The following is a 25,795-nucleotide window of genomic DNA, read 5'->3' as shown; positions in this document are numbered from 1 at the left end:
CACTGACAGTTCTGCTGCCTTTTCTCTGTCTCCTCTGGTTATGTTTCAGAGACCATCAACAAGCATCTGAATGCTACTTAAATTTCCTAAAATGATCTGCTGTGGGTTTGAGGGCAGCAGGGAAATTTCCAACAAAAGAGGTGAAGGGCAACACTGTTGGGGCATCAGCAGGTGCCTGTCCCAGTCACAGATATCTTTGACCTCTACTCTGACCTGTGGGCTGGGATCAGATTATTGGAGATCTTGTTCAAAGGGTGAATATGACATGATCTGACTTTGCCTTCTGATTCTAAAGAAATTTCCAATTAGAATTTACCATTTATCAACTATATCTCAATGTTCAGGCTACATGTGGATAGGTTAGGGTGGGGTTATTTTGCACTTTTTAAAATTTTAGATTAATATGAGGGTATTGGTAATTAAGTTACATTATTTGCATTTGTTAGGTAAAGTCCGAGTTGTAATTGAGTCCTTGACCCAGGAGGTGTGCTACACTCTTATATTGTGCCTATTAGGTGAAAGCACAAGAATCTCCCCCCCACTCTTCCTCCTCCTAACCTTGCATGCCCAGAGTTATTCCCACTTAATCGTAGTGAATGATCTTTTTTTTTTTTTTCTTTTGAGACAGAGTGTCACTCTGTCACCCTGGATGGAGTGCTATGCCATCATAGCTCACAGCAACCTCAAACTCTTGGGCTTCAGCAATCCTCTTGCTTCAGCCTCCTGAGTAGCTGGGACTACTCAGGTATGTGCCACTATACCTGCCTAGCTTTTCTGTTTTTCTAGTATAGACAGGGTTTCACTCTTGCTCAGGCATGAATGATCCTTTTGATGCATGGTTGAATTTGATTTACTATTATTCTGTTGAGGATTTTTGCATCTGTGTTTATCAGGGATATAGGCCGTCACTTTTTTTTCTTATACTGTCCTTGTTTGGCTTTGGTATCTGGGTAATTGGCCTTGTAAAATGAGAGAATATTCTCTTCTCTTTAACTTTTTGGAGGAGTTTGAGAAGGATTGGTATTTGTTCTCGATTCCCTTTTTAATGTTCCAAAAATATATACTGGTTTAGTTTAATTTAGTATCTAGAAGGTATAGTGTGTAATTTTTTTTAATGAAAACCACTATCTCATTAAAAAAAAAAAAAAGAAAGACACTGTCCTATTTGATGATCATTGTTCACACACCCTTGAATGTGTTTTTAATCTATTAAAGATCAACACGCTGAGTCCCAAGGTGAAACAGAACTCTGAGGCGGTCATCATGGCTGACAAACAAAATCTGGTCAAAGGATTGGAGAGGGCAATGGCCCCTGGAGGCTGCATCCCACCCCTCTGACAGGCACTGCATGTGTGGGAACAGTCTCATCAAAAGCAGGGCAATTCTACGTGGGGGCATCTGACTCGCCGCTTGCTGTCTTGTGGCTGAGTACTTGAAGACGAGTAAGGAGATGGGAGAGATGCAGAAACATGCATAGAGATGGTCCACCCAGGGCTGAAGGTAGAGTGAGCCTCTGGGTTACAGCCTCTCAGTGTCAGCAGCCAGCAGGCAATAAGCTTGTTGATTTGTGGGCAGTCATCTCAGAGCAGATCTGAGAAGTGATAACTTTTCAGGAGGAGAAACAAGGCAGCCAGTTGTCCGACCACCTGCCTGCCGTCAGTGCGGAGTTCTCAGGCCCTGGGCTGGGTGGCCAGGGCTCCCAAGCCTGGCCCCTGTGCAAAAGAAAGGAATGATGGTGCCATGTTTTAAACAAACCAAGTCCTCAAGTGGTACAAAGATGTGGATAAGAAGCATGTAGATTGGGTCAAAGCTAACTTGAGTATGTGGACAGAACTGCAGCCTTACATTAAGGAGTTTCATACTACTGGACTGGCCTGAAGCAGTGGTGAAAGAACTGAGTGGATTACCTTCTGGACCCACTGCTGGATTGGGCCCACCTCCCCCACCTCCAGGCCCATCTCCACACCCACCCCATCAGTCCCCACCCCTCAGGCTCTGATGAGTCTGCATCCTGTCCAGCACTATTTGTGCAGTTAAATCAGGGAGAGAGCACCACACCTGCCCTGAAACACGTATCTGATGACACAGAGACTCACAAGAACCCTGTCCTCACGAAGGCTCAGAGTGGTCCTAGACACAGTGGCCCCAAACCCCAAACCAACCACAGAGAAGGAGCCAGCTCTACTTGACCTGGAGGGCAAGAAGCAGAGAGTGAAAAATCAGGAGAATGTGTTCCAGCCTGGTGATTGACGACACAGAACTGGAACAGGTGGTTTATATACAAGTGTGTTAACAGAGCATTGCAAATCAATGGCAATATTAGCTTCATTACAGGAGATGACCGAGAGAAACTTGGGTGGGTATTGGATGACACTGTAGGTATGGCAAAGATAATAGTAGGGATATCAAAGTTCAGGTAATGGGCAAAATGCCAACCATTTCCAGCAGCAAAACAGGTGACTGTGTGCTTAGTTGAGCAAGAATTCCCTGGACTGTGAGACAGTCCGTGTCAGAGCTCCCAGATGAACATCCTCATTCCTGCAGAAAGCGCAACTTTAATGAGTCTTCAGTCCCTGAGCAGTTGGAGACCCTGTAAAATGGGCAGATATTGGTCACTACAGTGACAGAAACTGCTGGGTAAGCAAAGTGCTACTGAGTTCTTTGCCCTCTCCCTTCACACCATGGGATAAATCTGTATCCAGACAGTTCTTTCTGGATTTCCTCTACCTTCCTGCTCTTAAACTGCTTCTCTGCTCTGAGAAGCAAGCCACCTGCCTTCACTGAAATATACCTCACACTGGGATTTGGGGTGGGACAGCTGGTCAGTTGATCTTCTGCGTGAAGGTGTAGCTGTTCCTATCAGTTCCCCACACCACCAGTCCATTCTTAAGGAACTGCAGACCAGAACTGGTGTGTCTTAGCCTTCAGCTTTTGAGGGTTCTTTTTACCAGGAGACAGTCCTTTGAGAAGAAAAAACAGTACCAGGAATGGACAGATCAGAATGTTCACACTAATCCTTTTTCTAACAGTGAGCACGAAGGTAGCAGAAGCAGAAGTTCCAGACAGTTCTTCTAACCAAACTAATTTTTCAGGCTTGGCACCTGTGGCTCAAGCGGCTAGGACGCCAGCCACATACATCTGAGCTGGTGGGTTAGAATCCAGCCTGGGCCCACCAAAGAACAATGACGGCTACAACCAAAAAATAGCTTGGTGTTGTGGCAGGCACCTGTAGTCCCAGCTACTTGGGAGGTGGAGGAAGAATCACTTGAGCCCAGGAGTTGGAGGTTGCTGTGAGCTGTGATGCCCCAGCATTCTACCCAGGGCGACCGCTTGAGGCTCTGTCTCAAAAAAAAAGAAAAAAAAAACTAAGTTTTCCCTATTGGCAAGTGAGGGCAAGGGTTGAGCTGGACTAAAAGCTGTGGCTCAGCCATCTAGCATTCCACGCAAAATTGTTTCCCATAAGCATTCCTTTTATTCTGCACTCCATCTGGGTCTGTCTCAACCATGAAGGAGGAGGGTCTCTAATACCAGCTGCTGTAGCAGTTCCCTTCATCCACGCCAGTTAAAGGTGTCTTGGACCCTTTCTTTCTCTGGGATCCCTGCCCAGCACCTTCCTATAGAGATGACTTTAAAGGGGGGAAAAAAGGGGAAAACAACAGCATACCATTCCAAGGATTCCAGTATTCCATCCTCCTCACCTGCTAGGTGTCTGCTCTGTCTAAGTACTTGGACAGAGGAGTAAGACCTCCACTACAGGCTGGTTTTAGGTCTCAATTTATGTAAGAATCTTGCACAGCATTGCTAATGTAAATTTCATGCCCCCCCAGGACAATAAATTACCAAAATATGCAATTTTTTTTAGTGGGAAGAGAGATTGTCCTGTGATTTCTACCCATTTCCTGAGACCTGTGGAAATAAACCTTTGTGTACTTAAAGTTACACAGAAAATAGAATAAAGTTAGTAGTAAACTTGAAAAATAAAGATCAATACATTTTAAATTATGATAAAGTAGATATAACATAAAAGGTACCATCTTATCCATCTATCCACATTGTTGTGCAACCACTATCCCGAAGGCTTCATCTCTCAAATATGAAACTGCGCTCATGGACAATAGCACCCACTTCTCCATCCCCACAGGTCCTGCCAGCCACTACTCTACTTTCTGCCTCTACGAATTGGACTACTATAGACACATGAGTGGGCCACACAGTGTTGGCCTTTTTGTGACTGGCTTATTCTCAAGGGTGATCCATACTGTAGCATGTGCCAGGACTGTCCTCCTTTTATAGGCTGAATAATATTCCATTGTACATATCCAAATTTTGTTTATTCATCCAATCATGTTCACTTGGGCTGCTTCCAGCTTCTGGCTATTGTGAATAATTCTGCTATAAATATGGATATACAAAATCTATTCTAGTTTCTGCTTTCAATTCTTTCAATATATGCCCCAAGGTGGAACTGTTAGATCATATGGTAATTCTATTTTTAATTTGTTAAGGAACTGCTATATTGTTTTCCATAACAGCTGCACCATTTTAGATTGCAACCAATGTGCACAAATGTTCCAATTTCTCCAATTCCTTGACAATTTGTCAATTTCAAAGGTCATCAATATTTTAATTTTTCTTTTTAGGGATCTTCATCAGCAACATGTTTTGTTGGGATAAGAGTTCTGGAACAAGGAGGAATTTTTGTGAGTTTCCTTACTTTCTTCATCTACAAAATGAGAATAATTATAGCCACTTCACAGCCTTGCTGTGTAAGATAATACATGCCAGTGCCTGGTACATAAACATTCCTTTCATGAATTCAACTTATTAAAAAAAAAGACCCTTGTATTTTTCAGAATGTAATTAGATCAATTCAAAGATAAGGAAGACCTTATCTTCCAAAACAGACTGAAGTCTTTGTCAAGGCAAAGATCACATCTCATTCATCTTTCCCACAGTCTCATATATTCTAAATAAATATTTCTGATTGCTAATCATTTTATCAGACATGTACATTTATAAAATAGTTTTTGGTCACTTTTGTGGGTTATCATTCACTGTAAACTCCAAACAAAGAGGTGCCTTTTCCTAGAATTTACAGGTGGTCACCAAGGAAGAAAGAGGACAGATCATGGCCTTTGCATGTTGTCATGGTGCTGCAGGTGGGGCACAGGTGCTGCAGGTGGAGAGAATCAGAAACAAGGTCATTTGGCTTCATGCTTTCTGGCTTTTAGACTGACTCCATTCTCCATGAGCTCTGGAGGAATGAGGCAAGATCACATTACACAGTCTTCTCAGAGCCTGCTATTAGAAGCCTAATATGTGCTGTATTTAATTTCTAGTTTGCATCTATGTAAGTAAAACAATTACATTAAAATAGATATTTACATGTGTTCTCATGGCCTAGACAATGCTTAAATTTTAGATTAAGGATGTCTGTGCCACCGCATATTTAAGGAACAGTCTTCTTTATTGCATAGCTAATACAGGGAAACTACATTAGGGGTTTCATGTTATCTTCCCTCACTGGCTTGTTACAACAACCCTGAAGTTATTTCCTTGTTTTACAAATTAAAAAAAAAAAATCAGGTTTCATAAAATTAAAAATTTGGCCTAATGTCCCTTACGTAGTAAGTTGCAGAACCAGGATCTGATTATAAAATTCATAATCATAACAATATCAGTATTTTCCAATAAAGAAAAAAGATGAGACTATAGAAATGAATAAGCTAGAATAATGTGCATGAAAGAGAACAGGGCCCACCACACGCACAGGTAGCATAAAATGGTCACAACAAATTCAGAGATATGTATACATTACCAGAAACTTAAAATGTTTCATGTGGAAGAGAGATCATTATCATAAGATTTTCTTAAGTCATAGTACCCAGAACTGAACCTATATTTGACAGGACCTATATTTTCTCAGAAAAATATTTGTGTGTGTGAGACAGAGTCTCAGTCTGCCACCCTGGGTAGAGTGCAGTGGCATCATCACAGCATACAGCAACCTCAAACTCTTAGGCTCAAGTGATCCTCCTGCCTCAGCCTCCTGAGTAGCTGGGACTACAGGTGCCCACCACCATGCCCAGTTAACTTTTCTATTTCTAGTACAGGTAGGATCTTGCTTGTACTCAGGCTGGTCTTGAACCCCTGGCCTCAAGTCAGCCTCCTGCCTACTACATCCACATCAGAAAAATAATTTTAAAATAAGTTTTAAATTGTTGACAAAGTTCAAGATATTTGAATTAATAATAGCTGTATAAGACTAGCCAAACTGTTTGTTACATAATCACATACATGAACACTTTGGAATCTTCTATTTTTCTCCTAACATTTTCCTCTATTTGACTCAGGGGTAATAGGGGCACCTAGTTTCTGGGATCTGGCTCACAGCTTCTACCTGAGTTCAGGGTTTATTTTCCTGTATGGACATGAAAGCTCTATGTTGCACAGATGTTTGCCAATAATTCTGGGTACCATGACTTAAGAAAAATGTGTAAAAATTCATCTGATGAGTTAAGGAATGAGAGTTATATATGGGGTGGAAAATAAGACCCAGTTACAATGGTCACTAACAAAATGGGAATGACTTTTAGGTCATCTGCCCTCCTGAGCAAGAGCTTTTCTGTCCTGCAAGTTCCATGTGCCATGTCCTGGCCAAGTGTAATTCTCAAGACCTACTATCCCTAGATAAAGAGGCCACGTGCAGACTCCCCAGTTAGTTCTTTCCCCCTGCCACAAGCTCTGGTGCCTTGTACTTCTTCTGGATTCCTTTCTAATAAAACCCTGTCTTGCTGCTGATCTGTGGTCCACGGGTTCATTCCTCAAATCTCCAAAATCAAGGACCTACTGAAGAGCAAAATTCTGGTAACAGTGTCATCATAGCTCAAACTCGGGCTCAAGCAATCCTGCCTCAGCCTCCTGAGTAGCTGGACTACAGATGCCCACTACAACACCTGGCTAGTTTTTCTGTTTTTAGTAGAGATTGGGTCTTGCTCTTGCTCAGTCTGGTCTCAAAGTCCTGAGCCCAGGTAATCCACCCTCCTTGGCCTCCCAGAGTTCTAGGATTACAGGTATAAGGCATCACACCTGGCCTGTGATTGATGCATTTTTAATGTTTTTTCAGAAAATTTCTTATTTGGGTATTTCTGCATTTAAAAAAAAAATTTAGTAACATTACCTTTTTTTTTTTTTTTTTTTTTGGCCAGGGCCAGGTTTGAACCCACCACCTCTAGTGTATGGGGCCTATGCCCTACTCCTTTGAGCCACAGGCACTGCCCTAGTAACATTACTTTTTCAGTCAGAAAAATAAAGCCTTAGAAATTCCAGTTCTGCCTGGGTTAATGTTTCTGAAGGGTGAACTTTGCAGATTTTGAAAAACTAACATGGTAAATAAAGAGGAGAAAAGTCCTAAAGAGAGCCTCATGTCATGTAAGACCTGTATCTCGCTGTGACCAAGTTAGATGCGATGCTGTCTTTAGATACTTCAGCAGATGCTCATTTGGGCCCCTCTTCACAGAAGGTCCTGAAATTAAAGCCCACCTTGATTTTGACTATGCTAGACAGCCGTGGGAGGATGGCAGCATCTCGCCTTTAGTGCCCACTCTGAGGGTTTCTCCTCAGCCAAAGTGGGAGTGAGATTTTGTGGCTGCCTCAGCCTCCCTATCATCAATGGGACATTTCTGACGTGTAATGAACACAGTGCTCCTAAGGGTCCTATGTTAGTTCTCTGTTTCTGTGTAACAACGTCTTTCAAACAGAGGTTTCAACTAACACACATTTCTTACTTCACCTTTTCTGTGGGTCAGGGATCAGGGAGCAGCTTGGCTGGGTGGCCTGGCTCAGGGTCCCTCACAAGGTTGGAACCAGCCACAGGCATCCAGAGCGTGACAGGGTGTGGAGGCCCACTTCCAAGCCCACTCATGTGACACGTGGCAAGGGCTTTCCATGGCCACGCAGATGTCTCCATGAGGCACCTCACTGTATGACTTTTCCCACAGCAAGTGGTCTCAGAGAGAGAATATCATGTCACAGAGGACGTGTTAATTTTCTCAGACCCAGAAACCACCTCTGGTTCAACAGCTGCAATTGGGTCGAAACATGTGTTCCGTGGTGGGCTGTGAAAGGCAAACCTACTCCCAAAGGCTGAGAAAGTCAAGAGACTGAAGAGAGAGGCTGACAAATCTGACTTCTCAGAAAGAAACATTCCTTATGAACAGAAGCTGTGTCTTGGGCGGTGGCAAGACAAGATGGGTGACAAGCCTGCACTGTCAGCGCCCAGACTCAGGATTGACATTCCACAGGGAAGGGATGAGCAGCAGGATTGAAACCGGCCCCTCGAGGAAAGGCGAGAATGCTGTGTGAATCTGCTAAGGGCAGGGCTCATGGGCTCATTTTGCCTTAAAGGATTTACGATCTTAGAGGCATTCCCAGAACCAGGGTTAATTAGAAGTCAACATGACCGATTACCATCCAAGATAGAGTTGCTTTAGCCTCCACAACCTCGTTAAGTTTACAATAATCCAAGATCCATCTGTTCTCTGCACAGGCCAAATGGACAAGTTAAATGCAGGAGTGGTGGGAATTACCAATGCTGTACCTTGTAGGTCTTTGGTGGTGCCCCTAATCTCTACAAATCCTCCAGGAACGCAGTCTTGCTTTTAGTTTGCTAGGTTTTGTTTCGGTGAAAGAGGTTCTGGGTGTTTTCTCTTGCCTTTGTCACCATGATAGTCCTCACTTCACAGATGAGGGAGCCTGTGTGATTATTCTGCTAGTTGCTGACTGCACTATCACATAGCCATCTTGGACTCATCGGCCTACTGTGAGGCCAAATCCATTTGGTCAGCAGGGATTTGGACTTGATGCAGGCCTCAAGTGTGATAATACACTCGATTAATGACATTATGAGAATATCAGAAACTGAAGATCAAGCTAGGAGATTTGAATGCCAAGTGCAGTGGTGACACATGACCAACTGATGCTATTAATAAATCCAGCCAAGGCCAAAAGTCTGCCCAAACAGTGAAATTCTTAGGAATAAACTGGGCAGGAGCCTCCTGGGACATTCCAAGCTCTGGGCTATTCCTTCACAACCCTTCTGCCCTGTGGTGGTCCACTCTGCCCACCTTCCTGACAGAGGTGGAAGTCTGATTCCTTCTTTCATCATGAGTGCACAGGTTTAAATGGAGCCTTTTACTGTTGACAACATCCTTGGAAAAGGGAATTAGAATTTTTCTTATCTTTGTTCTTATATATCTGAACACTTTGCAAACATGAGGGGAAAGAAGCTCAGTGGGCCTTATCTGTGTGCTTATTGGCTACTAAGATGCGTTGGTCTGGTCACTGGGACAGTTCTTCACTTAAGTTCTCACATTGCTCTTCACAAGATAATAACTTAATTCTCTCTCTCTCTCATTCTCTGTAAATAACAGCTACCACTCACCAAAAAAAGTAATTCCAATATTCAAGGTCAATAATATGTATTTAGTGAAGGGGGTATTTATGTAAGAGTGGGGTTTGGGGCTCGGCGCCTGTGGCTTAAGCGGCTAAGGCACCAACCACATACACGGAAGGTGGCGGGTTCAAATCCAGCCCGGGCCCACCAAACAACAATGATGGCTACAACCAAAAAATAGCCAGGTATTGTGGCAGGCACCTGTGGTCCCAGCTACTTGGGAGGCTGAGGCAGGAAACTAGCTTGAGCCCAGGAGTTGGAGGTTGCTGTGAGCTGTGATACCACAGCACTCTACCCAGAGGGACAGCTCGAGGCTCTGTCTCAAAAAAAAAAAAAAAAAGAGTGGGGCTTGGGGTGGAAACCTGCTTCAGAATGCTATACTTGCTTAATTTTTCTTGCTTTTTCTGTTTTACGGTATTAAAGAGATTTGATCCAGTTAATCACCAGTTCTTAGAATCAGGAGGTACCTTATATCTCAGTTCAGGGATTGGTTTAGTATGGTGGTCCCCATGCCTAGTACCTGGAACACAGCATGTGCCTCCTAAATACTTCATCCAGCTCCATCTTCCCATTAGATGCAGAAATATTTTCAACCATTTTTCTCTAAGATGGACCATTATATCTTTGCTTTAGCCTTTCCAGGTCCAGAGAACCCCTTCCTTCCACATCCCTCTTCCTTCAGTAGGTCTATGTTGAATTACTCTGTGCCAGGCACTGTGCTAGGCTCCAAGATGTTGTGAGTGAAAACACATTCCCTGCCCTCATGGAGTTCATAGGTTAATAGGGGAGACAAACATTAATTGAAGGGTCAAACAAAATAGTAGCACCTAGAAAAGTTAAATCATAGAGACAGAAAGGAGAATGCTGGTTGTCAGGGGCTGGAGGTAGGGAAAGGGGAGTTACTGTTCACTGGGTGGGATGATGAAACAGTTGGATAGTAGTACGCAGCACAACAGTGGGCTCTATTTAATGCTATTGAATGTATGCTTAAAAGTGGCTAACTCGGGGGCAGTGCCTGTGGCTCAGTGGGTAGGGCACTGGCCCCATATACAGAGGGTGGCGGGTTCAAACCCGGCCCCTGTCAAACTGCAACAAAAAAATAGCTGGGCATTCTGGTGGGCACCTGTGGTCCCAGCTACTTGGGAGGCTGAGGCAAGAGAATTGCCTAAGCCCAGGAGTTGGAGGTTGCTGTAAGCTGTGATACCACAGCACTCTACCGAGGGCAATAATTTGAGACTCTGTCTCTAAAAAAAAAAAGGCTAACATGGTAAAATTTATGTTATTGTATGTTTTTACAAACAATAAAAACGAATAAAACCCCAGAAAAGATAAAGGCATAACTCTGATAAGTGCTAACAAGGAGAGTGCACAGAGAACACAGAAGCCAAAGGACTTCTGTGGTCAGGGTGCTTTCCCAGAGGACGGGGAAACTGGGAGCTGGAGACAGTGCCAGCCCCCTGGACATGGAAAGGAAGGAAGACCTTCCCAGCAGAGGGACTGGCACTGTCAGGAGGTGGGAAGGAGCTGGTTGTGCACCAGGCGACTGAAATGTCAGTATTTGAGCTGGAAGAGCAAAGAGGAGCAGGTGCAGGCTGGGTCAGCACAAAGGGCCGGGCAGGCTCTGCTGGGGAGCCTGGCCTTTATCCTAAGAGTGCTGGGGGCAATTGCGCAGTTGCAGATAGGGGGATGACATGATGAAATTTGCATCCCACTGTCTGCTTCCACATGTTTGTGTGGGTGTGTGTGTGTATCGGAAAGTCCTTTCTGCTGTTAACTCGAAGCTGCCTTCTTCATACAACTTTCTCCTGCCACTCTTGGTTCTACCTGTCTTCTGGAGCTCGGCACAAAGAAAACAAATACCCTCCCTCCGTTCTGTGAGGACTTCTCACATTCCAGTTCTGTTTCAGCTTCTTACTATGTTAATCATACCCTTCTGTGCCTTATTATTATCAATCTTTCTAATAAAATGCGGCTTCTGGAGTGGATCCCAATCCTCACCTCAGTCGTAGGAACAACAGAAATGCGATTTTCTGGGATTCAGACACCACACTGGACCACACCCACTGTTGGCTGTCTTAGATCAAGTTGGTAGTTGACTCAAACCACCCCCCACCCAGCTTTTTCAAATGCAATGCTAGCAAGTCAGAAGGTCTGCACCACTGAGTTGCTTAACATAAATAAAGCTGCAGTGGGTTTCAGCCCTGGCTCTGCCACCGACTTGCTGCACAGCCTTTTCTCTCCTCCAGAGCAAGCCTGGTCCCCAGAAAGCGCATGTTCTAGTGCTGCCCATGCTGGAGTATCGCCAGGGGTTCGTGCCCATAGGGTGGGGGGCTGCGGCAGTCCAGTGTGTGGCTGTATGGGGGGCCCACGTCCCTGCAGACTGAAGCCAGTTTCTGCATTGTTAGCAATGAAGTGAGTTTTGTCCCCAATAATCTTACTTCATGGTGTTCTTTTTTCCTTTTAATTTTTCTATTTTTAATATTTCTTTTTTCTTCCCCCCCCCTTTTTTTTTGTCTTATTTCTTAACTGGCTTAGCATACAGTGGTATTTACTGGGTCCTCCCAAACAATGAGAGAATGACCAATATTCATGTGCTAAAATTCCTTGTCCCTGGGACTATGACTTTACTTTTAGCCCATTAAATTTCCTTGGGTTGGTTTCAGCCCATTCTTCATTATAGCCAAATAAGCACAAATTGGATACTGGTCTGGGGGAGTTAAAGCACATCCTTAACCAATTAGCTAACTCCAACGCAGTGGCTTGGCCCTGGAATCCATCCTAGAGGAAGAACACAACTTGCTGGAATATTGCCATGGCGTTCTTCTCCTTAATGTTAATAATTATATGGAAGTCCCCAGGAGTAAATCCCATATCTAAGGGAGTCTCAATATTGGATCTGTTCTGTATATAACTCCACTCTCTTGTGACAAGTCACAGCAATGCTATACATTACTCCATTTAGCATCTCTTTTTCTCTAGAAAAGTGTATCTGTGGTGCCTGTTATGTAACATTTACAGAAGAAATCATATAAATCAATAATGGTGATAAGTCAAAATGTTAATCGTGATAATTTATATTTGCCATGTGCTTTATGTGAGTCAAGGAGATTTCAGGTACAGTGTCTCACTTGGGCTTCCTGGGAGCCCGGGACAGCAGGCCGGGTGAGAAGTGGTGTCTTCATTTCACAAGCGCAGAAGCAGAGTCAGAGGAGTTCAGTATATCCCAAATCACAGTTTGGTAGCAGAGTCAGAACCAGAACAAAAGTTGTCTAAAATCTGAACCTGTAAAGATGGTCTAAAATTTGCCTCTAAACTTGACACTCCAACTGAACGTTCCCATCCACCCTGAAGGGGTTCTCGCTAATGTCTTGACACACATATTTATCGCTGGACTCAGTGCCCCTAGCAAGTAACCTCTCCACGTAATTAATTCTCTAGCATCTTTACCACAGCACCTGTTGTCCGCATTAGCTTCCAAGTTTCTCAGGTCAGGCCTGTAGGGGCCCTATGACCACAGATGTAGGAAACAGACTGTCGGGTTTAAATCCTGGCTTGGTGGATTGCCGTCTTAGGGTAAGCCATGTATATATTTGCCTTACTCAGGATTCTCCTGAAAGCAGAGCCTAAGACAAGAACTTGGGCAAAGATGGTTTACTTTAAAGGTGATCTGGGAAGTAGAAGTGGTTGCAGCTGCAGGCCACAGATTGTGCTGGGGACCTTCTGAGGAGCCGTGAGTAGCAGGCACCTGACTCCTGATCCCACAGTCTAGAGGGCTGAAGGGCTGGCCAGCTTCTCAAGGCTTGGCAGTTCTGAGGCAGCCAAGCAAAGAGATGCAGAATTGATGTGGGGCCCTGGCAACATGCCTGGAACTGTACGTCCAAAAGTGCTGAAGGCAACACACCTGTACCTGCAGCGTGGGTTCCAAAGGCATCTGCCACTGTCCTTACGCCTTGGTTATTGCAGCTGTCATAAGAGGTTGTAGTATAGCTCCTTACAACGTGATAAAGATGATTAAATGGCATCCAGTTCCTACCACACTTAATGCTCTTGACAAATATGAGCAGTAAGGTGATGAAAAGGATGATGGGGATAATTTATGCCCTTATATTAAATCCGTAGTAATTCTAACTGAAAATAAACTTAATAGGCAGGTCATATCTTTATGACTATATTACTGGTCAGATCTCTAATCTGGAACTATTTATATAGAACCAGCTATATCATTTCATGAAAAAAAAATTATAACTTTTTCTTTTAAGTTAAATGACCATTAAAAATAGCAGGTGATCAAACTCTTGCTCTTTGCAGATGACATGGTCTTATACCTAGAAAACCCCAGGGACTCAACTACAAAGCTCATAGAAGTGATCAAGGAATGCCCCAGTGTCTCGGGATATAAAATCAAATCAGTAGCCTTCATATATGCCAACAACAATCAAACCAGGAATAAAGTCAAAGACTATTCCTTTTATAGTAGCACCAAAGAAAATGAAATACCTGGGAACATATCTAACAAAGGATATGAAATAACTCTATTTAAAAAAACTATGAAACTCTGAGAAAAGAAATAGCAGAAGATGTTAACAAATGGAAGAACATACCATACTCTTGGCTTGGAAGAATCAACATTGTTAAAATGTCCATACTACTAAAGCAATCTACAGATTTAATGCAAGCCCCATCAAAGCACCAATGTCATACTTGGAAGAACTTGAAAAAATAGTACTTCATTTCATATTGAACCAGAAAAACTCCAAATAGCAATATAATTTTTAGGAATAAAAACAAATCTGGAGGCATAATGTTACTAGACTTCAGGTTATACTACAAATCTATAGTGATCAACACAGCATGGTACTGGTACAAAAGTAGAGACTTAAATCTATGGGATAGAATAGAGAATCTAGAGATGAACCCAGCCACATACTGTCATATGACCTTTGATAAGCCTAACAAAAGCATGCACTTGAGAAAAGAATCCATATTTTATAAATGGTGCTGGCTAGGCACATGTAGAAGACTGCAACTGTACTCACATCTTTCACCATTGACAAAAATTGATTTTGACTGGAGAAAAGATTTAAATTTAAGACACAAAACAATAAAAATTGTAGAAGAGAGGGTGGGGGAAATGCTTGAAAATACTGGCTAAAAAATTAGCCTAGGATGTCATTTTCTATAGGTGCTACTATAAAAGGACTAGTCCTTGACTTTATTCTCAAAATACCCACTTGGCAATTGCAGCATCACCAAAAATAAATAAATAGGATTTGATCAAGCTAAAAAACTTCTGCACAGCTAAGGGTGCCACAACCAAAGCAAACACACAGCCCTTCAGAATGGGAGAAGATTTTTGCACGTTATAAATCTGACAAAGGCCTGATAACTAGAATCTACAGAGAACTCAAATTAATCAACAAGAAAAGAACAAACAACCGCATTTCTAAGTGGGAAAGAGACTTCAACAGAAAATTCTCTGAAGATGACAGACAAAGGGGGAAAAAACATGAAAAAAAATGCTCATTGTCTTTAATCATCAGAGAAATGCAAGTCAAAACCACTCTATCACCTAACTCCATAAGATTAGCCACATTACAAAGTCCCAAATCCGCATATGTTGGCATGGATGTGGAGAGAAAGGAACACTTCTACACTGCTGCTGGGATTGCAAAGTAATACAACTTTTAGGTAAAGAAGCATGGAGCATTCTCAAAAAACTCAAAGTTGATCTTCCATTTGATCCCACAATCCTAGTACTAGGTATCTATCCGGAAGAACAAAAGTAATTTCACCACAAAGACATCTGCACCAGAAGGTTTATTGCAGCTTAATTCATAATTGCCAAGTTATGGAAACAACCCAAATGCCCATCAACCCATGAATGGATTAACAAACTGTGGTACATGTATACCATGGTATACTATTTAGCCATAAGAAAAGATGGAGACTTTATATCTTTGATGTTTACCTGGATGGAGTTGAAACACATTCTTCTTAGTAAAGTATCCCAATAATGGAAAAAATATAACCAAGGCACTCAATACTAATATGAAACCAAATATAAACAATTACATGCCCATATGAACAATAAAAGACAAATATAGTCTAGTAGGAGGGAGGGTGAGGAGGGAGAGGGTAAGAGCAATTGGCAGGGTCTCACCTATGTGTACAAAGTGAGAGTGTTCACACACACCCCAGATGAGGGACTCTTCTGGAACTTGAACTTTACCTTGGAAGTGAGAACAATGTAACCTAAAAATGTTTACCCTCATATTAATTTGAAAAAAAAATAGCAGATGATGATACTGTACGTCACTATAAAACTGAAAAAACTTCTTATGTAAGAGGACAGAAACCCAGGGATTGGGGTGTTTGTGTATGTTTGCATACATGTTTAATTTTAGAGATTTATAAAAGATTTAATCCATATGATCTTCATATTTCTAGGTAGGTTTTTCATTTTGGATCCCCAATTATTAGTTAGTGTACAGTGGAATTTTTTTAAGATAAAATCTGGTGTTGTCTTCTTCATTCTCACAAGTACTCTATAGATAAGTACCTTTCTCTTTCTTAAAAATCTTCAATTTTTTTTTTTTTTTTACGTTTTTGGCTGGGGCTGGATTTGAACCTGCCACCTCTGGCATATGTGGCCGGGGCCCTACTCCTTTGAGTCACAGGCACTGCCCTAAACATCTTCAATTTTTTTTTTTTTTTGCAGTTTTTGGCCAGGGCTGGGCTGGGGCTGGGCAGGGGCTTGAACCCGCCACCTCTGGCATATGAGGCCAGTGCCCTACCCTTCTGAGGCACAGGCACAGCCCCCAAACATCTTCAATTTTTTTTATGAAGCCATATGGTAGGTTCAAGTCTCAGTACTATACTATTATTTGCTATTAAATAGTTCTGTGACCTTGGGTAATTTGCTTAGTTTCTTTTCTTTTCTTTTCTTTTTTCCTTCTGTTGCCCTGGGTAGAGTGCCATGGCATCATCACAGCTCACAGCAACCTCAAACTCGTGGGCTCAAGCTCTCCTCCTGCCTCAGTTCCCTGAATAGCTAGGACTATAGATACCCCCGATGACACCTGGCTAGTTTCTCTATTCTTGTTTCCAGGTTAATATGAGGGTACAAACAACCAGGTCACAAAATCTGAATTTGTTAGGTAGAGTCAGTCCTTCTTGTAGTTGTGTCCCACACACAACAGGTGTGCCATACACCCCTCTAGTGTGCCCAGTAAGTGGGAGCACAGCAACCCCTCTTCCCCCGTTCTCATTCCCCCTCCCCTTAACTTGAATCAAAATGAGTTTTTCTTCTATGTGGGTGTGATTTAGATTGTCTACTGGCTTCATCTTAGTATTGAGTACATTGGATATAGCTTTTCCATTCTTGTGGTAGTTTACTAAGAAGAATGTGTTTCAACTCCATCTAGGTAAATACAAAAGATGTGAAGTCACCATCTTTTATGGCTGTATAGTATTCCATAGTATACATATACCACAGTTTGTTAATCCATTCCTGGGCTGGTGGGCATTCTGGTTCTTTCCACATCTGGGCAACTATAAATTGAGCTGCAATAACAGCCTAGTGCAAATGTCTTTATAATAAAAGGAATTCTTTTTTTATTAGAATTGGGGGTTCTATTAGAAATGTGGTGTTAAATGGCATATCTAACTTGAGTTCTTTGAAATTCTCCATACTTCTTTCCAAAGCAGATGTATTAGTTTACAGTCCCACCAACAGTGTAAAAGTGTTTCTCTCTGCATCTGCGCCAGCATCTGCAACTTTGGGACTTTGTGATGTGTGCTATTCTCACTGAGATAAGTGATATCTCTGGGTGGTTTTGATTTGCATTTCTCTGATGACTGGGGATGATGAGCATTTTTTCAAATGTTTGTTAGCCATTTGTCTGTCTTCCTTAGAGAAGGTTCTGTCGGCCTGGGGAAAGATTTTATGAAGAAGATTTCCATGGCAATTGTAACTGTAACAAAACTAAACAAATGGGACTTAATTAAACTTAAAAGCTTCTGCACAGCTAAGGACACAACAATCAAAGCAAATTGACAACCTTCAGAATTGGAAAAGACATTTGCATATTACGAATCTGACAAAGGTTGATAAATAGAATCCACAGAGAACTCATCAAAAAAAAGCAAACAATCCCATCTATCACTAGGAAGAGATGTGAATAGTTTCTCTATTTTTAGTAGAGACAGTGTCTCACTCTTGTTCAGGCTGGTCTTGAACTCCTGAGCTCACGGGATCCTCCCGCCTCAGCCTCCCACAGAGCTGGTATGAGGCACCAATTGCTTCATTTCGTTTTCCTCATTCTAACAACAGAAAACTCCACAAGAATGTTACCACTCTTGTCTTTTACTGTCTTAGTAGCAAATCTCTCTCTTTCCGTTGTACTAGAATGTCCTTACGAACAAAATTAAACTTGGCAGGGGACTTTGTGACTATGCTTCCTTCCTCTTCTCTCTATATCAATGGTTCTCAACCTATGGGTTGCAACCCACATGAACTGTACTAAATGGCTCCGGCATTAGGAAGGTTGAGAACCACTGCCCTATATTGTTAGTGTAGCAAATCCATCTGGAAAGTACTCACATTAGGCTGAAGCTTACCAAAACCACAGAAACAAACTTCCAACTCAATTTAAACAGAGATGGCCATTAACAACTAAGACTTCCACACACTATAAGATGATTTCCATTTAAAAGAAATGACACTTATAAAATTTTGGAGTCTGGAGATTTTCTTTAGCAAACAATTGAGGTTATTGGATGAATAATAATGTCAGGTTTCAAGAAGTTGTTCAGGCATTGTTTAATGAAGGCACATTAATGGCAGAATCGGCTAAAGAAATATATCTACAGCACTTCTGTCATTTGGAGACATTGCTTACATTTCCAAGCCTCTCTAAAAGAGGACACATGTGAAACAAATATAATTCTTTTTGAGTGACCATTAGTCACTAACAACAATAAACCACCTTATCCAGACATAGAGACTAAACTCAGAATCTGGTGCCAGAATAATCACCTTTCACCTCCAAGTCATAAATTACTCCTAGATTCTATGGAAGTTCACCTCTTGGAAACTATAACTTGAATTTCAGGTATGAAGAAAAACCCCAAATTGGGAGACTGTTATGCTATTTTCAGTCCCAAAAATTTCAATAAATTAATGCCACTAAAACTTAGAGTAATTATTTAGGGATAATTACTCCCAACCCCATTCTTAAAAGATTGGAAATATAAAATTAAATAACTGTTTAACTGCTTATTTTGATTAAAATAATACATTTGGAGTTAATTTTCCAACTGTGTCAAACATTAAATTTAACCCTAATATTACATTGTTATGTTATGTTAGTTATGTTGTATGCATATGTTCTGGTGTCTTGACAGGAGCAGATATCATTATGCCCTTTTTACAGATCAGGTAGAGGAACGGAGCATCCCGATTATCCTCCCTCCAGAGTCTGGGCTTTTCATACTGCACTGGCCCTCTTTCCCTGTGTACTTTGAGAAGGTTTTCTTTTGCATATATTCTCACACATGTCCTGCAAATGTGGATATTACTGCCCAGCTGAAGGTTCATAGGTCAACTGGGCAGGAGCTGCTTGGCTAATTTTCCAGGCAAGGCCTCGTAGATCATCTTGAACTTGGTTAAATCACCACACTCCCAAGTCTGCTTCTTTCCTTTGTGACCCAAGAACATGAGTTTTTCAGCCTACCAAAAAAGTTATCAGACTTAAGCTAACAACACTTAACACATGATCAGTTTATGATGGGGCTCTTCTTTTGCAATGACAAACGTAGTTACATTTGCCATCCATCAGGCTGTTCCTAGTTACAAGATATCTCAAAGCCTTCACGGAAACAAATCAGTAGGTTGTTCTGAGAACACAGTCAGAGCAGAGAGGTTGGTGGAAATGGAAGGATACCTCCAGGAACTAATGAGTCATTTCTAACTTGGAGTGGAGCACAGCCCTGTGTGAGTGAATTTGCTTTCCTTGGGGTCAGCACCTCCCCCCAGTCAGTGTCAGCTGGCTGGACTCTGCTGACTTCAGCTGTTCTGACCCTTATTCTCATCTTCATGTGAACTACCCCCTCATATTGCAACATTCTTTATTAAGAGATGTTAATATCACACAGATACATTTTCTATTCCTGTTTGGGGCCAGAACAATTTGAACCCTTTTTGAAATTTTTGGCCACCTTTTGTATGTATGTTGATTTTTTTTTTCAATCAAGGCAGTTCTTTGCCCCCTCTCCCCACCACTGTGGTCTGCTGCCTTCACAGATGTAGCTTGCTCTAAATGGGGTAAATCAAAGATCTCCATGCAAGCAGTTATTTTTAAAACTTGCACTTTACTCACTAAGATGGCTGTAAAAACACTGTTGGAGAAAATTAAAGAAATAACACAGCATTATTTCCCATAAGCTATTATCATAGATTCCAGCCATTTATATTTTACACCTATATTGCTTTGTTCTCCATAAAACTCCCTTACAAGCCCCCAGAAGAGATCTTCAGACAATAAGCACAGTCACATCAGAATGGCTATTCAGATTCTTAATACATCTTTTCCTTTGGGGTGCACCATTCCAGATCCTGTCTGCTGATTCTCTTATTAACTGGATCTTGCCTTCTCTCCATGACTACGGGCCACACTCCCCATTTGCAAAGTGTATGTTTTTGTTTTGGCTAAACCTTTAAAAAATAATTGTTGACTTTGAGAAGATATTCACCTACTCCTTGAAGTTATAACCTCATCTATAATACAAACATAGCACTGGCACCAATTTACGTTAGATTTTATACACTGGTTCAATCTCATATTACTTTTGACTTTCAACCACCTATGTTCTTCAACTCCAAAGATGGAATTTGTATTGTGTTCCAGGGGTTAAGAAACTCTACAGTCAAGTGAGAATGACTTGAACCCTCCCAACCTTCTTGTTCACGTTCCTCCTCCACAGCCCTGAGGGATTTTGGAGGAGCACCCACCCTCACCCAGGTTCCTCCTCCTGCCCCTTCTACTTGCTCCAACCCACTTCCAGGTACAGATACCTGGGCCTCTTCACCCAAGGGCATTCCAGAGCCATGTTCTCTGCCCAGACACAGAGTGGCAGGTTAAAAGGAAGAGGTGGGGAAATTAATATCCCTGAGGACTTTCAACCAAGGACTGATGGAGCCTGGTGTGCAGACAGCCAACAACCCTTCCTCTCTTTGAGGTGTGTATTACACCATTTCCCCGGGTTCCTGCAGTGATCGCAGGCTTCGAGACACACCCTTTCCTGCTTCCTTTCCTCCTGTGTCACTTCTCTACTTCCCGGCCACGACAAGCTTCCAGCAAACACAGGAGCTGCTCAGAGAAGGAATTTAGCACTGGTTTAAAAGTAAACTAGCTGACCTGTTTTATTCCACTGTTCTCAGCTTATTTCTCTATTTTTCCCTTTTTCTGGGGGTTTTCTCCCTTCCCTTTGCCCCACACCTCACAAAATACTTGCACTTGAACCCTACCTCAGGGTCTGCTCCAGGGCAGTCCACACCAAAGGGTGTGACACACACAGAAGGGAGCAGGGGAAACTCCCTGGCCATAGCACCAGTTAAATCAGTCCAGAGAATATAACTGATGAATTATAATGAATATGGTACCTGGTGCATGATAGTCATTGTTTTATGAATGCTTTTCAAGTCATCATTATTTGTGGTTCTCCTTTAAATAAGTGACCAATCTGGTGGGTGATGTTGCCATAAAACTGTAAGACAGTGGGACTGGGGCTGTCAGGGATGTGGGAGAAACATCCCAAGGGAGCATAGGGGTGACCCAGCAGTTCATCAGGATGGGACCAGGGCTGAAAGAAGGGCCACAGGGAAACTTTGATTGATGGGGGAACATTAGCTATAGAAGTTGGAAAAGAGCATCTTTTTTTGGCAGTTTTTGTCTGGGGCCAGGCTTGAACTCGCCACCTCCAGTATATGGGGCCAGTGCCCTACCCCTTTGAGCCACAGGCACTGCCCAGAAATGGGCATTTTAAAAAAGAAGAGCATGAACAAAGAGAGACAGATTTAAACAGTGGGGAGCCCAGACATGGCAAAGAGAATAATTGGGCTACAGCATGGGTGTTTGGAAGCAGGGCTGGGATGGGGTGGTGAGAGCCCTGATGCCTTGTGAAGGAGATTTGGCCTCATCTTGCAGGTAATAGGGAGACATCAAAAGTTTTTAAGCAGGGTGGTACCTGTGGCTCAGTGAGTAGGGTGCCAGCCCCATATACAGAGGGTGGCAGGTTCAAAGCCAGCCCCGGCCAAACTACAACAACAACAACAACAAAAATAGCTGGGCATTGTGGTGGGCATCTGTAGTCCCAGCTACTTGGGAGGCTGAGGCTAGAGAATCACCTAAGCCCAGGAGTTGAAGGTTGCTGTGAGCTGTGACACCACGTCACTCTACCAAGGGTGATAAAGTGAGACTTTGTCTTTACAAAAAAAAGTTTTTAAGCAAAGGAGTTACAAACATTAGAAAATCTCATTTCTAGGTATATCTGGTGCAGCTTTGGGGCTGGACTATTCTCGGAGCTCAGTTTCCACCACTGGGGCTGGAAAAGGTGGAGTGCTTTACTTAGATTAAATCATTAAGTCTTTTCTCCTTCGGATTCCTCTTCTATACAATGAAGATAATGTTATTTTATGTTAGTAAAATATTATTTTATAACAAACTTTTATGTGGCTGCCTCATGAAGTAGTTACTTGAATTTATATGTATGAACTTAGAAAATTGCCTGGTAGAGAGCTGGTGCTCAGTAAATGCTACTGCTGTTGGTGTATGTGCCCCTTTGCTTTTAGAAGAGCTCATAAAGGGAAAGTGATGGTTATACTTCAGTCCCCTCCACCTGAGTTCAGACACTGCTGAACAGATGAGCTGTGAGCACTGCAGGTGACTGTCTAAGGAAAGGCTGGTGACAGTGCAATGTTACATAGCCCAATTTCTCTCTTATGGCTCTAATAATTTGAGTCCACTGAAAAAGCTGTGGTCCACCTAGAGTGGAACTTGTGGAGAGCTGTCCCTTACTGGAGTGCTGAAGGAGTTGAGATAGTGCTGAGCAGCCTAAGCAGTGTCCAGGTCTTAGAATCTAGGAGAGAAAAGAAGCATAAAACTGAGGGTTGCAGGACCATTTGGAGCAGCAAATTCTCTCTTCTGGGTGACTCTGAATATGTTCTAAATGCTGAACTCTCTTGGAGACCTCCATTGAGCAACTGGGAAGGGTCCCAGCCCAGGGAGAAGATTCACATGGTTTGGACCAGGGGTCCTCAAACTTTTTAAACAGGGGGCCAATTCACTGTCCCTCAGACCATTGGAGGGTCAGACTGTGGGCCCCGGGACGAGTTGGCTGCTAAGCAGGACGGGCAGCGGCGGCAAAAATACCCGGCGAGCTGGATAAATGTCCTAGACCGGCTGCATGTGGCCTGCGGGCCGTAGTTTGAGGACGCCTGGCTTGGAATGTCTATGAAAAGGGCTGATGAGACTCTTGGAAGAAAATTACACTTGAAGCTTCAAGTTCTGAGTCTGAATATCCCAATGGAATTAGCGGTGATATCTTTAGGAACTGTGAGGCCCTGTGACTGAGATGTTATAAAGTTTCTTATCTGAACATCTTATAAAACTGCAGATTCAAAATTATAAATCTGGGTTTCACGCATTCATAAAATTTCAGATTAAAACTTGAACTTGATCTTCAAACTTCTGGACCAGATGAGGTCTTGAAAGAGAAAGGTACACTGGTATTATGACTTAAATTTTATGTTTTTAGTTTGAAGTAATTCATAAATTTTTCAGAAAAATGTGTCTGAGCTGCTTGCCTCTCCATATCCTTCCTGATTTTTGTCTTTTTCACTGATGTCTTCTACCCTGAGTTGGAGCTCAGCTTTCTCAAGGAAACAGGACAAAAGGATTTTGTCTTAGTAAAATATCTTAAGAATGGAAAAGCAATTATCCAATGTACTAAATACTAATAGGAATCCAAGAGATGATCTAATTCACACCTACATAGGAGAAGTCTTGAGAAGTTTTGAGAAGTTTCACATTTACAAGGAATTGCTATGCCATTTTGGTTTCTGTCAAACCATGGGAGATGAGTATCTACCACCCGCCATGCCACTTACGTATTTTACTGGGTGTGTTTATACTGGGGGTTCTCTAATTTAAATCAGGGAAGTCTTTTATTGTATTTTTCTTCCTCCATGTAGATTCCATGTTTTGAAAGATTTTGCTTACCAAACTGCTTCTACTAAGGAATAGTAATTTTTGGTTCTTGAGAATCCTCAGAAATTCAGGAATAAGAAAAATAAAGTTGAAGTGAACACTTAATAGATCAAAGATGTCTAACGTGTAGGAGACAGGGTTGATATAACTCCAGACAAGAAGTGTCCCACTGCCATGTACAGCCAGTTACAGATACCTGCAGACGCTCTGTGATGGAGCCCCACTGGTTACCCTGCCATCCGTCCACATCCTTTCAGTGTGTCCTGCTGCCTTGAAGAGGCTCACAAGTCACAAAGTACATTTGCACAATTCCTCACATCTAAGGATCTTGGTGTCAGTTAGATTCTGCCAATCAAATGCACTTTGACCAGATGTGGTTTGTGAGTATTGTACCAGAGAAGTATGGTCTGGCTGCTGCCCAGGTCAAGAGGTCAGAGGCAGCAGTTGCCTTGACAGCCCAGTTCTTGTGCTTTCAGGAGATGGCCCAGAAACCTCAGCCTGTAGTCTGCTATTTCAGCCCTCCCAACAATTCTGGGCATCATTTAATACCCCGTAATATACATCTTTCTTCTTAAATTAACTAGAGTGGACTCTGTTTCTGCAAATGTACTCTGATCCAGGCAATTTCCACTGGGAATATTTAAATGCTGAAGAGATCAAAAACCCATTACTAGGTTTCCTGATCACTCTAGCTTTTTCCCAGTTCTCAAAAACCAGAAGTTACAACCAGGTGGAATCCATCATCATTGAATACTTCTTCAATGTTTAGTGCCCATGCACAAGAGCCAGTGCTTATTTCCATGTGTATGGCAAAAATATTTGATGTATTTTATATTAGCTTCAAAATCCGTATTCTTTTTTTTAATTTCAGGTTAATGTGAGGGTACAAACAACCAGATTATGGGATTTGAAGTTATTGGGTAGATTTCCTCTTGTAGCTGTGATCCGCACTCAAAAGGTGTGCCAAACACCCCCACACTGTGCCCATTAAGTGGGAGCACCCCCCTTTTCTCCCCCTTATTCTCCCTCCTCTCAACTTGAAGTGAAATGAGCTTTTCTCCTATGTGGGCAAGAATTAGATCATCTACTGGATTCATATTAGTATTGAGTACGCTGGATAATTGCTTTTCCATTCTTGTGATACTTAGTACTAAGACAAAAATCTATATTCTTACAAATAAGGATATTGATCATAAAAATCATTTTCTACCTCACATTCATACCTCTTTATTAGGGATTAAAGAAATTAATCTACTAATAACTTGTGCCTAAATTGATATATGTGCCTTCCCAAATTGGTCTATTTATAGTTTGTTTATTTAACAATCACAGCTGCTAATCTAGGGCATTTTAAAGCTCAGAATAAAACCCAAAATATTGTAGCACAAAAATAACTGTTGGAAATTTGAAACAAATCACTGAGGCTATAAGAGTCCTCTCTGAAAGACAATTTAAATTTTTTTGGCTGGACAAAAAATGAGTTAGTGGAAAAAAGACACCCTATTTACTAAATTTGCTGAATGTTAACCATATCAAACTGACTAGCCAGAATATACATACTTTTTTGACTGACTAGAATAAAAGGATTTTAGGTCACATTCTTTCCTTAAAAATTAATGTTTTTTTCCTTAATTACATGTTTGTTATAGAAAAACAATCCTTAATCCAACCCTTTATGTATAACCATTGATAATTTCAGTACAAGCCCTTGTTTCTTCATTGTGTATTTGTGTGGGTGTGCTATTGAAATCCTAGTTTGAAAACTGTTTTCCTTCTTTCTTTCTTTAGGTATCAGCTACTATGCACAGCCCCACTTTCATTTTTTTAACTATAAATTATTTTACAAAAATATTTTGACATCCTTTTTAATTTAAAAATAATAAGAGTATGACAACCAGGAAACCATTCTTCTAAGTGAAACATCACAAGAATGGAGAATCAAACACATGCAATCAGTTCTAACTTAGAGCTAATGGATGGACACCCTAGTGAATACAAATGGAATAAAGCTCAAGGATGGACACCCAAGTGCACACAGATGGAATAAAGCTCAAGGATGGACACCCAAGTGCAC

The 25,795-nt window shown here is 41.9% G+C and overlaps 1 pseudogene; it reads left to right on the top strand.

The window, feature by feature from the left end:
* Window positions 1–1,263: 1,263 nt before the first annotated feature.
* LOC100945594 lies at window positions 1,264–2,641 on the top strand (annotated as a pseudogene).
* Window positions 2,642–25,795: the final 23,154 nt, after the last annotated feature.

The sequence above is a fragment of the Otolemur garnettii genome, unplaced genomic scaffold, assembly GCF_000181295.1.
Source record: "Otolemur garnettii isolate 467f Iridium unplaced genomic scaffold, OtoGar3 scaffold00083, whole genome shotgun sequence".
NCBI lineage: Eukaryota > Metazoa > Chordata > Mammalia > Primates > Galagidae > Otolemur > Otolemur garnettii.
The sequence above is the reverse complement of the archived record's forward strand: the minus strand, read 5'-3'. Positions and strand labels throughout refer to the sequence as shown.